Here is a 13,500-nt window from a genome sequence, read left to right on the forward strand (position 1 = left end):
GATGCGGAGCATTCCGCACCTTTGGGGCGGCGCGATGCCCGTCTGATTTGAGCCGTTTTGGGTGCCAGTCGGCGGACATCGCGCCGTTTCCGGAGAATTTCGCCCCATATCTTCACCGTGGACTGCACCACTGGGCTCCCTGAATACCTACTCGGGGCAATTGGACCTCAAACTAGACCCCTCACAAGATTCCTCCTCTATCCTAACCCATCTGTCCCTTCTCCTTCCCACCATTGCCGCACCTTGCCCATATTCGCCACCCAATAATAATGTATCAAGTTAGGCAACGTCAACCCCCCTGCTGTCTCTGCCGCTGTAGCAGGGTCCTCCCCACCCTCGGCGACAAATAGTTTACATGACAAGCTACTCATTCATCATCTTTCAATGTTAACTTACCATCTACAAGGTGCCCTGCAGCAACTCGCCAAGGATCCTTCAACAGCAGCTCCCAAACCCATGACCTCGAGTGTCTAAAAGGACAAGGCAGTAGGAGTTTGGGAATGCTAACAACTCCAAGTTCTCTTCATTCTCATACATTACCCTTACTTGGAAATTTATTGCTATTTCTTCATTGGCTCTGGAATTGCTTACCTAATTATGTAAATACATTCACTGCATGGGCTGCAGCACTTCAAGAAGACTGCTCCTCATAACCTTGACGAGGTTAATTCGTGATTATTCTCCCAACTGCTCCACCCTCATCTCCAGCAACAAGGCCAAGGCGCTTGGGGGCTTTTTTGGCATTAAAATTAAGATCATCCAATCAGTTAAATCTTCCACTTCCTTTTTATTTATTCTTTCATGGGATGTGGGTGTCGTTGGCAAGGCAACAGTTGTTGCCCACGCTGAATTGCCCTTGAACTGAGTGGCCTGCTAGTCTATTTTAGAGGGCGCTTCAGAGTCACCCACATTGCTGTGGGTCTGAAGTCACGCGTCGGCCAGACCAGGTAAAGACAGCAGATTTCCTTCCCTAAAGGAGGGATTTGACAATAATTGATCATAGTTGTCATGGTCACCATTATTGAGACAAGCCTTGTAATTCAGATTTATTAATTATTTGAATTTGAAATTGGACCATCTGGTATAGGCCTCTGGATTACTAGTCCAGTGACATTACCACTGCACCACCATCTCCCCACTAGGCCGACTTGTTTCAACACACTCCCCTGCTCTGGCCCTTAACTCACATCTTTCTCAGTTTCTTTTCTATCTCCCTCATGCTTTTCCTGAGCTCATCTTATCCTTGAGACCCACCATCTGCTCATTGACACGATTCCCACCAAGCTACGTACTACTGATAGTACCTTCCTGGCTCCCATCATAGCTGATGTTGTTGACAGTTCTCTCTTTTAAGAACTAACCCTCTCTCCTTCAAATTTGCTATCATAATCTCTCTTGTCAAAGAAAATCCTTTGTTCCTTCTGTCCTTGCTAATTTTCACTTCACTCCCAATCTCTCTTTGTTTTGCAAAGTCCTTAGGCAGACATTTCACGTGAAAACGTGAGGAATGGAAGTAGGGGCTGGAAATGAGTGGTACTAATGCTCCTGACACAATCCCCAATTGTACGACTACCTCATGCCAGGTGGCCAATTAACTGCCAGCACTGACAAGGCTGAGATAGAGAGATTTTTAATCAGCAAGGGAATCAAGGTTATGGTCTAAAGGCGGGAAAGTGGATTGAAGGATTATCTCATCAGATCAGGCATGATCTCATTGAATGGCAGAGCAGACTCGATGGCCCAAATGGCCTACATCTGCTCCTATGTCTTATGGTCTTATAGTGGCTGCGCGGTCAGTGACGGATGTGCTGGCGCCATCTTTAAATGGCTGCCAGTACCGAATCCAGCTGAAATCTTCCTCCAGTCATCTCCTGATGATCCAGCCAGCAGTGCAACCCTGTCAATGGGGGAAGACCAATAAATCAGTGCAGGCCAGTGGTGTAAGATACTATGGCAGAAGATTCTGGTACAGTGATGAGTCTCTGTAGGTTCTCCCAGCGAGAGAAGCAGGAGACCTCCTTGCCTAAGACTGGACAGAGGTCATCTGGAGAACGTGGCTTCAGTGTTGCAAGTGTGTAAATGACCTTTCGCATTCCACAAAGTGCATACTACACACCTTGGTTTCCTTAGAGGGCAGCAAATAGAAAAGTGTAAAGGGGGGGATGCTGAGGGGAGAAAGCGCACCATGTTGGTGGCCAGGCGGTCAGGTTGTAGCATGTCCAAGAAAGGAATTGATGCCACTCGGTTTAAGGTGTGTGAGGCTGTCAGTAAAACCCCTTGCAAGATTGCTTTGGAGTGGCCCAGCCACCTTGAAGTGGTTCCAAAATGAACAGCTCGAGTGCAACTTGCTTAGGCATTGTGCCTGTTATTATGGGGTGATTAATAATCTTCTTCCTAGTATTGTGGGGCAACTACCATTCCTCTTTCTTGTTACTACAGGAGAGGAGAGCCCACAGTGCAGTAGGGGAGGCATACTGGCATTGTCACTGGACTACTTAACCAGAGACCCAGAGTAATGCTCTAGGGACCCGTTTTAAATCCCGCCACTACAGATGGTGACATTTTAATTCAACAAAAAAAGAATATGGAATTAAAAGTCTAGTAATGACCATGAAACCATTGTCAATTGTCATAAAAACCCAATCTGGTTCACTAATATCCATCAGGGAAGGAAACCTGCCATCCTTACCTGGTTTGACCAACATGTGACTCCAGACCCACAGCAATGTGGTTGACTCCTAACTGTTCCCTCAAGGGCAATTGGTGATGGGAAATAAATGCTGGCAGAGCCTGCGATGCCCATGTCCCATGAACGAATAAAAAAAAAGAAATGGCAAAGACTGGTGGAAGGGTCTCATTTTTCACTATCCCAATGTCATTGGAAGCTCTGAAGATGGTGGCACGGTGGCGCAATGGTTAGTACTGATGCCTCAGACATCGCGCCGTTTCCGGAGAATTTCGCCCCATATCTTCACCGTGGACTGCACCACTGGGCTCCCTGAATACCTACTCGGGGCAATTGGACCTCAAACTAGACCCCTCACAAGATTCCTCCTCTATCCTAACCCATCTGTCCCTTCTCCTTCCCACCATTGCCGCACCTTGCCCATATTCGCCACCCAATAATAATGTATCAAGTTAGGCAGCGTCAACCCCCCTGCTGTCTCTGCCGCTGTAGCAGGGTCCTCCCCACCCTCGGCGACAAATAGTTTACATGATAAGCTACTCATTCATCATCTTTCAATGTTAACTTACCATCTACAAGGTGCCCTGCAGCAACTCGCCAAGGATCCTTCAACAGCAGCTCCCAAACCCATGACCTCGAGTGTCTAAAAGGACAAGGCAGTAGGAGTTTGGGAATGCTAACAACTCCAAGTTCTCTTCATTCTCATACATTACCCTTACTTGGAAATTTATTGCTATTTCTTCATTGGCTCTGGAATTGCTTACCTAATTATGTAAATACATTCACTGCATGGGCTGCAGCACTTCAAGAAGACTGCTCCTCATAACCTTGACGAGGTTAATTCGTGATTATTCTCCCAACTGCTCCACCCTCATCTCCAGCAACAAGGCCAAGGCGCTTGGGGGCTTTTTTGGCATTAAAATTAAGATCATCCAATCAGTTAAATCTTCCACTTCCTTTTTATTTATTCTTTCATGGGATGTGGGTGTCGTTGGCAAGGCAACAGTTGTTGCCCACGCTGAATTGCCCTTGAACTGAGTGGCCTGCTAGTCTATTTTAGAGGGCGCTTCAGAGTCACCCACATTGCTGTGGGTCTGAAGTCACGCATCGGCCAGACCAGGTAAAGACAGCAGATTTCCTTCCCTAAAGGAGGGATTTGACAATAATTGATCATAGTTGTCATGGTCACCATTATTGAGACAAGCCTTGTAATTCAGATTTATTAATTATTTGAATTTGAAATTGGACCATCTGGTATAGGCCTCTGGATTACTAGTCCAGTGACATTACCACTGCACCACCATCTCCCCACTAGGCCGACTTGTTTCAACACACTCCCCTGCTCTGGCCCTTAACTCACATCTTTCTCAGTTTCTTTTCTATCTCCCTCATGCTTTTCCTGAGCTCATCTTATCCTTGAGACCCACCATCTGCTCATTGACACGATTCCCACCAAGCTACGTACTACTGATAGTACCTTCCTGGCTCCCATCATAGCTGATGTTGTTGACAGTTCTCTCTTTTAAGAACTAACCCTCTCTCCTTCAAATTTGCTATCATAATCTCTCTTGTCAAAGAAAATCCTTTGTTCCTTCTGTCCTTGCTAATTTTCACTTCACTCCCAATCTCTCTTTGTTTTGCAAAGTCCTTAGGCAGACATTTCACGTGAAAACGTGAGGAATGGAAGTAGGGGCTGGAAATGAGTGGTACTAATGCTCCTGACACAATCCCCAATTGTACGACTACCTCATGCCAGGTGGCCAATTAACTGCCAGCACTGACAAGGCTGAGATAGAGAGATTTTTAATCAGCAAGGGAATCAAGGTTATGGTCTAAAGGCGGGAAAGTGGATTGAAGGATTATCTCATCAGATCAGGCATGATCTCATTGAATGGCAGAGCAGACTCGATGGCCCAAATGGCCTACATCTGCTCCTATGTCTTATGGTCTTATAGTGGCTGCGCGGTCAGTGACGGATGTGCTGGCGCCATCTTTAAATGGCTGCCAGTACCGAATCCAGCTGAAATCTTCCTCCAGTCATCTCCTGATGATCCAGCCAGCAGTGCAACCCTGTCAATGGGGGAAGACCAATAAATCAGTGCAGGCCAGTGGTGTAAGATACTATGGCAGAAGATTCTGGTACAGTGATGAGTCTCTGTAGGTTCTCCCAGCGAGAGAAGCAGGAGACCTCCTTGCCTAAGACTGGACAGAGGTCATCTGGAGAACGTGGCTTCAGTGTTGCAAGTGTGTAAATGACCTTTCGCATTCCACAAAGTGCATACTCCACACCTTGGTTTCCTTAGAGGGCAGCAAATAGAAAAGTGTAAAGGGGGGGATGCTGAGGGGAGAAAGCGCACCATGTTGGTGGCCAGGCGGTCAGGTTGTAGCATGTCCAAGAAAGGAATTGATGCCACTCGGTTTAAGGTGTGTGAGGCTGTCAGTAAAACCCCTTGCAAGATTGCTTTGGAGTGGCCCAGCCACCTTGAAGTGGTTCCAAAATGAACAGCTCGAGTGCAACTTGCTTAGGCATTGTGCCTGTTATTATGGGGTGATTAATAATCTTCTTCCTAGTATTGTGGGGCAACTACCATTCCTCTTTCTTGTTACTACAGGAGAGGAGAGCCCACAGTGCAGTAGGGGAGGCATACTGGCATTGTCACTGGACTACTTAACCAGAGACCCAGAGTAATGCTCTAGGGACCCGTTTTAAATCCCGCCACTACAGATGGTGACATTTTAATTCAACAAAAAAAGAATATGGAATTAAAAGTCTAGTAATGACCATGAAACCATTGTCAATTGTCATAAAAACCCAATCTGGTTCACTAATATCCATCAGGGAAGGAAACCTGCCATCCTTACCTGGTTTGACCAACATGTGACTCCAGACCCACAGCAATGTGGTTGACTCCTAACTGTTCCCTCAAGGGCAATTGGTGATGGGAAATAAATGCTGGCAGAGCCTGCGATGCCCATGTCCCATGAACGAATAAAAAAAAAGAAATGGCAAAGACTGGTGGAAGGGTCTCATTTTTCACTATCCCAATGTCATTGGAAGCTCTGAAGATGGTGGCACGGTGGCGCAATGGTTAGTACTGATGCCTCAGACATCGCGCCGTTTCCGGAGAATTTCGCCCCATATCTTCACCGTAGACTGCACCACTGGGCTCCCTGAATACCTACTCGGGGCAATTGGACCTCAAACTAGACCCCTCACAAGATTCCTCCTCTATCCTAACCCATCTGTCCCTTCTCCTTCCCACCATTGCCGCACCTTGCCCATATTCGCCACCCAATAATAATGTATCAAGTTAGGCAACGTCAACCCCCCTGCTGTCTCTGCCGCTGTAGCAGGGTCCTCCCCACCCTCGGCGACAAATAGTTTACATGATAAGCTACTCATTCATCATCTTTCAATGTTAACTTACCATCTACAAGGTGCCCTGCAGCAACTCGCCAAGGATCCTTCAACAGCAGCTCCCAAACCCATGACCTCGAGTGTCTAAAAGGACAAGGCAGTAGGAGTTTGGGAATGCTAACAACTCCAAGTTCTCTTCATTCTCATACATTACCCTTACTTGGAAATTTATTGCTATTTCTTCATTGGCTCTGGAATTGCTTACCTAATTATGTAAATACATTCACTGCATGGGCTGCAGCACTTCAAGAAGACTGCTCCTCATAACCTTGACGAGGTTAATTCGTGATTATTCTCCCAACTGCTCCACCCTCATCTCCAGCAACAAGGCCAAGGCGCTTGGGGGCTTTTTTGGCATTAAAATTAAGATCATCCAATCAGTTAAATCTTCCACTTCCTTTTTATTTATTCTTTCATGGGATGTGGGTGTCGTTGGCAAGGCAACAGTTGTTGCCCACGCTGAATTGCCCTTGAACTGAGTGGCCTGCTAGTCTATTTTAGAGGGCGCTTCAGAGTCACCCACATTGCTGTGGGTCTGAAGTCACGCGTCGGCCAGACCAGGTAAAGACAGCAGATTTCCTTCCCTAAAGGAGGGATTTGACAATAATTGATCATAGTTGTCATGGTCACCATTATTGAGACAAGCCTTGTAATTCAGATTTATTAATTATTTGAATTTGAAATTGGACCATCTGGTATAGGCCTCTGGATTACTAGTCCAGTGACATTACCACTGCACCACCATCTCCCCACTAGGCCGACTTGTTTCAACACACTCCCCTGCTCTGGCCCTTAACTCACATCTTTCTCAGTTTCTTTTCTATCTCCCTCATGCTTTTCCTGAGCTCATCTTATCCTTGAGACCCACCATCTGCTCATTGACACGATTCCCACCAAGCTACGTACTACTGATAGTACCTTCCTGGCTCCCATCATAGCTGATGTTGTTGACAGTTCTCTCTTTTAAGAACTAACCCTCTCTCCTTCAAATTTGCTATCATAATCTCTCTTGTCAAAGAAAATCCTTTGTTCCTTCTGTCCTTGCTAATTTTCACTTCACTCCCAATCTCTCTTTGTTTTGCAAAGTCCTTAGGCAGACATTTCACGTGAAAACGTGAGGAATGGAAGTAGGGGCTGGAAATGAGTGGTACTAATGCTCCTGACACAATCCCCAATTGTACGACTACCTCATGCCAGGTGGCCAATTAACTGCCAGCACTGACAAGGCTGAGATAGAGAGATTTTTAATCAGCAAGGGAATCAAGGTTATGGTCTAAAGGCGGGAAAGTGGATTGAAGGATTATCTCATCAGATCAGGCATGATCTCATTGAATGGCAGAGCAGACTCGATGGCCCAAATGGCCTACATCTGCTCCTATGTCTTATGGTCTTATAGTGGCTGCGCGGTCAGTGACGGATGTGCTGGCGCCATCTTTAAATGGCTGCCAGTACCGAATCCAGCTGAAATCTTCCTCCAGTCATCTCCTGATGATCCAGCCAGCAGTGCAACCCTGTCAATGGGGGAAGACCAATAAATCAGTGCAGGCCAGTGGTGTAAGATACTATGGCAGAAGATTCTGGTACAGTGATGAGTCTCTGTAGGTTCTCCCAGCGAGAGAAGCAGGAGACCTCCTTGCCTAAGACTGGACAGAGGTCATCTGGAGAACGTGGCTTCAGTGTTGCAAGTGTGTAAATGACCTTTCGCATTCCACAAAGTGCATACTCCACACCTTGGTTTCCTTAGAGGGCAGCAAATAGAAAAGTGTAAAGGGGGGGATGCTGAGGGGAGAAAGCGCACCATGTTGGTGGCCAGGCGGTCAGGTTGTAGCATGTCCAAGAAAGGAATTGATGCCACTCGGTTTAAGGTGTGTGAGGCTGTCAGTAAAACCCCTTGTAAGATTGCTTTGGAGTGGCCCAGCCACCTTGAAGTGGTTCCAAAATGAACAGCTCGAGTGCAACTTGCTTAGGCATTGTGCCTGTTATTATGGGGTGATTAATAATCTTCTTCCTAGTATTGTGGGGCAACTACCATTCCTCTTTCTTGTTACTACAGGAGAGGAGAGCCCACAGTGCAGTAGGGGAGGCATACTGGCATTGTCACTGGACTACTTAACCAGAGACCCAGAGTAATGCTCTAGGGACCCGTTTTAAATCCCGCCACTACAGATGGTGACATTTTAATTCAACAAAAAAAGAATATGGAATTAAAAGTCTAGTAATGACCATGAAACCATTGTCAATTGTCATAAAAACCCAATCTGGTTCACTAATATCCATCAGGGAAGGAAACCTGCCATCCTTACCTGGTTTGACCAACATGTGACTCCAGACCCACAGCAATGTGGTTGACTCCTAACTGTTCCCTCAAGGGCAATTGGTGATGGGAAATAAATGCTGGCAGAGCCTGCGATGCCCATGTCCCATGAACGAATAAAAAAAAAGAAATGGCAAAGACTGGTGGAAGGGTCTCATTTTTCACTATCCCAATGTCATTGGAAGCTCTGAAGATGGTGGCACGGTGGCGCAATGGTTAGTACTGATGCCTCACGCCGCTGAGGACCCGGGTTCGATCCCGGCCCCGGGTCACTGTCCGTGTGGAGTTTGAACATTCTCCCCGTGTCTGCGTGGGTCTCACCCCCACAACCCAAAAAGATGTGCAGGGTAGGTGAACTGGCCACGCTAAATTGCTCCTTAATTGGAAAAAAAGAATTGGATACTCTAAATTTAAAACAAAATGGAAGCTCTAAACTTTCAGGGCACTATGTTGGCCACGCCATCACAGCTGGTGGGTCATGACTGGGCGAGAGAGGGCAGCACGGGGGCATAATGGTTCGCACTGCCGCCTCACGGCGCCGAGGACCCGAGTTCGATCCCGGCTCCGGATCACTGGCCGTGTGGAGTTTGAGCATGCTCCCCAGGTCTGCGGGGCCTCAACCCCACAACACAAAGATTGCAGGATAGGTGGATTGGCCACGCTAAATTGCATCTTAATTGGGGGAAAAAAATTGTCTGGGCATGAGTCAGCCTTATTTGAGCATGAGGGATGATATTCCTGTATCCTCCACTGATTCTGTCGGATTGTGTTTTGAAGGCAAAAACCCTTTGACCTTTCTATTCTCTAACGCAGGTCAACCACAAGGACAGAGAGTTGTCCCTGTCCCTCCCCCCCACAGAACAGTTATACGTATCTACAGGAGAGGAAGGTACCTCAGAGGGTGTAGTTTCACATCATCATCCTGCACCCTCCCCAGCACAGATACTTTCATGTCGGTGGGTATGTGCTCACACTTAGACTGGGGGTCACAATCTGATTTGAGAACCACACACCCACCTGAAGCAGCTGTTGGAAACTGCGGCAGTCAAACCACTTACTCTCAGGGGACCGGGAAAAGACAAGAGGAGGCTAAACCCCAGGCTGATGACGTACCGCTGGAGACTTTCATAAAGTGGCAGATGCTATACGTTTAGTGTGAGGTGCGTGAAGATCTGCCCGAGATTCCAGAGGACATCTGTGCCCTGACTCAGACATTGGAGGAGTCCAATCAGTCAATGAGCGCTGTCATTTCCCACTTAGTATGTCTGGCCTCCCCCCACAAGAAATTGGCTACTTTCACAGAGAGCCTGATCCAGCAGACAGATCAATGGATGCTGGAGATGTGCACAGACCTGCGCATCATCATCACCTTGTCCTTGAGCTCAATGGCACAGTGGCAAGGTGAGAGAGGGAATGAGATGCTTGTGATCTCCAAAATGTTTTATCTGTCTCAGGTTTGCAGGCAGGTAAAAGTTTGCCTTACGAGGGAGAAGTGGTTGACATCTGCTTCTGAGGTTTCCTCTAAGAACAGTGTGGGCAGTAGTTCCTCAGCCCTTTTAGGCGGCACAGTAGTGATGTGTTGGGTGCTCTGCTACACAGACAAACCAACACGGTTGCGAATGGTACAACTCAGTTTTATTACTAACATATATTTACAGTGGTAAATTGGTTACTGAGGTTCGATCATAACCCTTGAATCTGTGGACCTATTCCTAACACTATCTTGGAGAGGCACTCAGCACATGGTGGATGTCTGAGTGGCTTGCTGGGAGCTCTGTGCCCTGAGCTGTCTCCTGCTGGAATGAACGGGAAGTGTCGTGTTCCCTGTTTTGTAGTGTGTATGCTCTTTCCTGTGATTGGCTGTCGTGTTGTGTGTGTGTTGATTGGTCCGTTGATCTGTCCATCAGTATGTATGTATGTTTGCACCATGATGTTTACCTGAATATCATGACAAGTAGCACAGTGGTTAGAGCTGTTGCTTCACAGCGGCAGAGACCAGGGTTCAATTCCCAGCTTGGGCCACTGTCTGTGCGGCTGTACGTTCTCCCTGTGTCTGGGTGGGTTTCCTTCGGGTGCTCCGGTTTGCTCCCACAAGTCCCGAAAGACGTGCTGCTTGGTGAATTGGATGTCCTGAATTCTCCCTCTGTGTACCTGAACAGGCGCCGAGTGTGCCCACTAGGGGAGTTTTGCTAGATCAGTTGCAGAGAGAACAGCAGACCACCATGATAAGGGAGACCCTCGCTTGGCTGTGCGCAATCAGAATGATCCATGCACCTAAATCTTATCTTTAGGAGACCAAGACCCTGGTTGACAGTAGCTTAGGTCACCACATGGCTTGTATTGTGTTTGAATGCTGCTTCTCACTGGTGACAGCAGCTATCTCTTTAATGGGTAGGCCTTGTCAGCAAGAATCCAGCCTTGAAGGTGTGCAGGGGGAGTGCACGCTCAGGAACCTGGGGGGTGCCTGAGGATGTAGACATCGTGGCTGCTTCCAGGATACAGTGAACATACCTGCAGGATAAGTTGGCCGTGGTCACAGACCAATTGCTCTTTGATGGAGTAGAATTCTTTCCTGTTACTGAAGGTGGTCAGTTGCCCTGTGGAAGCTTGAATGCATGCAGTCTATCACACCTTGGGCCTGTGGGATTCCAGCATTGGGCCTGAATGGGCTCCCTTCTTCTCTGTACTGGAATTTGCTGGTAACTCCCACTACAGCCTTCTCCTGCTTCCCTATTAAAAAGGCTGTTTCTGCAGGTGGCTTTGAGGTTGCTGCAGTCCAGATCGGTGTGCCTGAACTTTTCCTCCCTCTCATGTCCTTCCCCTCAGTGGAGGACCTTCCTCTTGACTGAACCATGCCTGTGCCAGGTAGGCTCTCCCAGCCTCAAGTGCCACTCCCTCGGATACTTCCTCTAACCACCCACCTCATCCCCTTTCAATGCTGCCGACTGTCAGCAACCAGATGGATTTATTTATCAATTCATCAACTATCAATTTATTTTTATTTTTTCCGTCGGTCTGTTTTTCTCTCAACATTGTCTCCCCTTTCCCCACCCCACCCCACTCGGGCCCTGTATTCCCTGTTCTAAGTTCCCCTTTGATATACTGCTCACCCCTGTTCTGCCATTAACACATTCTGATCTCTTAATATACCACTACCAGCACCCTTCTTCGTCATTATCACCACCATTTATTTACATTCCCTTTTTCCCTTTTGCCCACGACATCTTTGTCAATCTCCACCTATCGCTGGCTCTTTATCCAGCCCCTCTGCTCCACGCACCCCCGCTCCACCCGCCCACCACCCCCCAATAGTATAGATCTCATCCTATTTCCCGTTCTCTCCAGTTTGGACAAAGAGTCATCCAGACTCGAACCATTCGCTCCCTTCTCCACAGATGATGTCAGACCTGTTGAGATTGTCCAGCATTTACTGTTTTTCCTTCAGATTCCAGAATCCACAGTAATTTGCTTTTATCTATGGAACTATGAAAGCTCGACCCTAAAGCCCTGATACCTGAACTTGCCCTCCTCACTGCAATATGCTCTGGTTGTGATGTCCCAGCCTTCCTGTGAAGGAGGCTACCTCCCCCCACAGCCACTGAATGCAGCAACGGCCTCCTGTTTCAATGCAGGCCTGATATATCTGTTGAGGATGTGATTTCCTCTGTGACCCCCATGCACTTTTCGGATTGGGTTGGTTAAATACTGGCCAATCTGTCACCTTCATTGCCTGAACTACCTTTTTGTCGAAACTGCATGCCGCTCCTTCTTGACTTGCTGTCTGCCCTTTGTAAAACTTCGGCCTGGCACGATGATGGCAGAACACTGTTCTGACACCACCACACACTTTTACATTTCCCTCTCACCTCTAAGGTAATATCCTGGCACTTTGACACGGCTGACTGCACCATCCTCCCCAATACCTCTCCACTGTCTTTCCAGCTGAGTGGGACTGTACTCACATATTTCCATTCTTATCTGTCTATTTGTATCCGGAGAGTCAACAGCATCGCGAGAGGAAGGAAAAGGAAGGCAGAGGAACACAGTTACTATTCAGTCATTCCTAAGGGGATAAAGAGATAGAAAACAGCAAACTATGATTCAGCTAAGTGAATTTGACCATTGCATTTCTTTAGCCTAAACAAGAGGAATTTTTCAATCAGTGATGGACATAATTTTACGATTTTATTAATAAAACTCCAATGTTTACCCAGCAAAAATAAACATTTGGATCAATACTAAGTGCAGCTGGTTATCCAGACTTCGTCCTAACATAATAGGCACAGTGGTTAGCACTACTGTCTCACAGCACCAGGGACCTGGATTTGACTCCTGGGATTTGTCTGTGTGGAGTTTGCATGTTCTCTCCATGTCTGTGTGGATTTCTTCCGGGTGCTCTGTTTTTCTTCCCACAGTCCAAAGATGTGCAGGTTCAGTGGATTGGTCATGAACGATGCAGGGGTTATGGGGATATGGCGGAGGGAATGGGCCTAGGTAGAGTGCTCTTTCGGAGGGTCGGTTCAGACTCGATGTGCCAAATGGCCTCCTTCTTCACTGTAGGGATTCTATGGAGGATAAGACCGACCATTATATTGTTGTAAAGATTGTAGGCTGGATTCTCCGATTTTGTGGCTATGTCCAGAGGAAACGTCTGGTCCAACAACCAAAATGTCCGCGCCGCCCCCGCTTTACCTGCATAATGGCCGGGTCCGTGGCTGCGCATGCACACGGCGGAGGACTGCGGCGGCCACGCCGTACAACATGGCGCCGGCCGCGCATGGACCCGACTGTGGTGTTGGGTGTTCCGCTGTACAGACGAACCAACACGGTTGCAGATGGTACAACTCTGTTTTATTACTATCAATAACAACATCTGTAAACTTATGACTGTGGTTCGTTCTTTACCCTTTAGCCTGTGGACCCAGCCCTTACACTATCTTAGAGAGGCACTCAGCACATGGTGTATGTCTGAGTGGCTTGCTGTGAGCTCTGTGGCCTGAGCTGTCTCCTGCTGGAATGAGCGGGAACTGTGGTGTTCCCCGTTTTATAGTGTGTGTGCTCTTGCTTGTGATAGGCTGTGAT

Source organism: Scyliorhinus torazame, chromosome 3 (genome assembly GCF_047496885.1).
Source record: "Scyliorhinus torazame isolate Kashiwa2021f chromosome 3, sScyTor2.1, whole genome shotgun sequence".
In the NCBI taxonomy this organism is placed as follows: domain Eukaryota; kingdom Metazoa; phylum Chordata; class Chondrichthyes; order Carcharhiniformes; family Scyliorhinidae; genus Scyliorhinus; species Scyliorhinus torazame.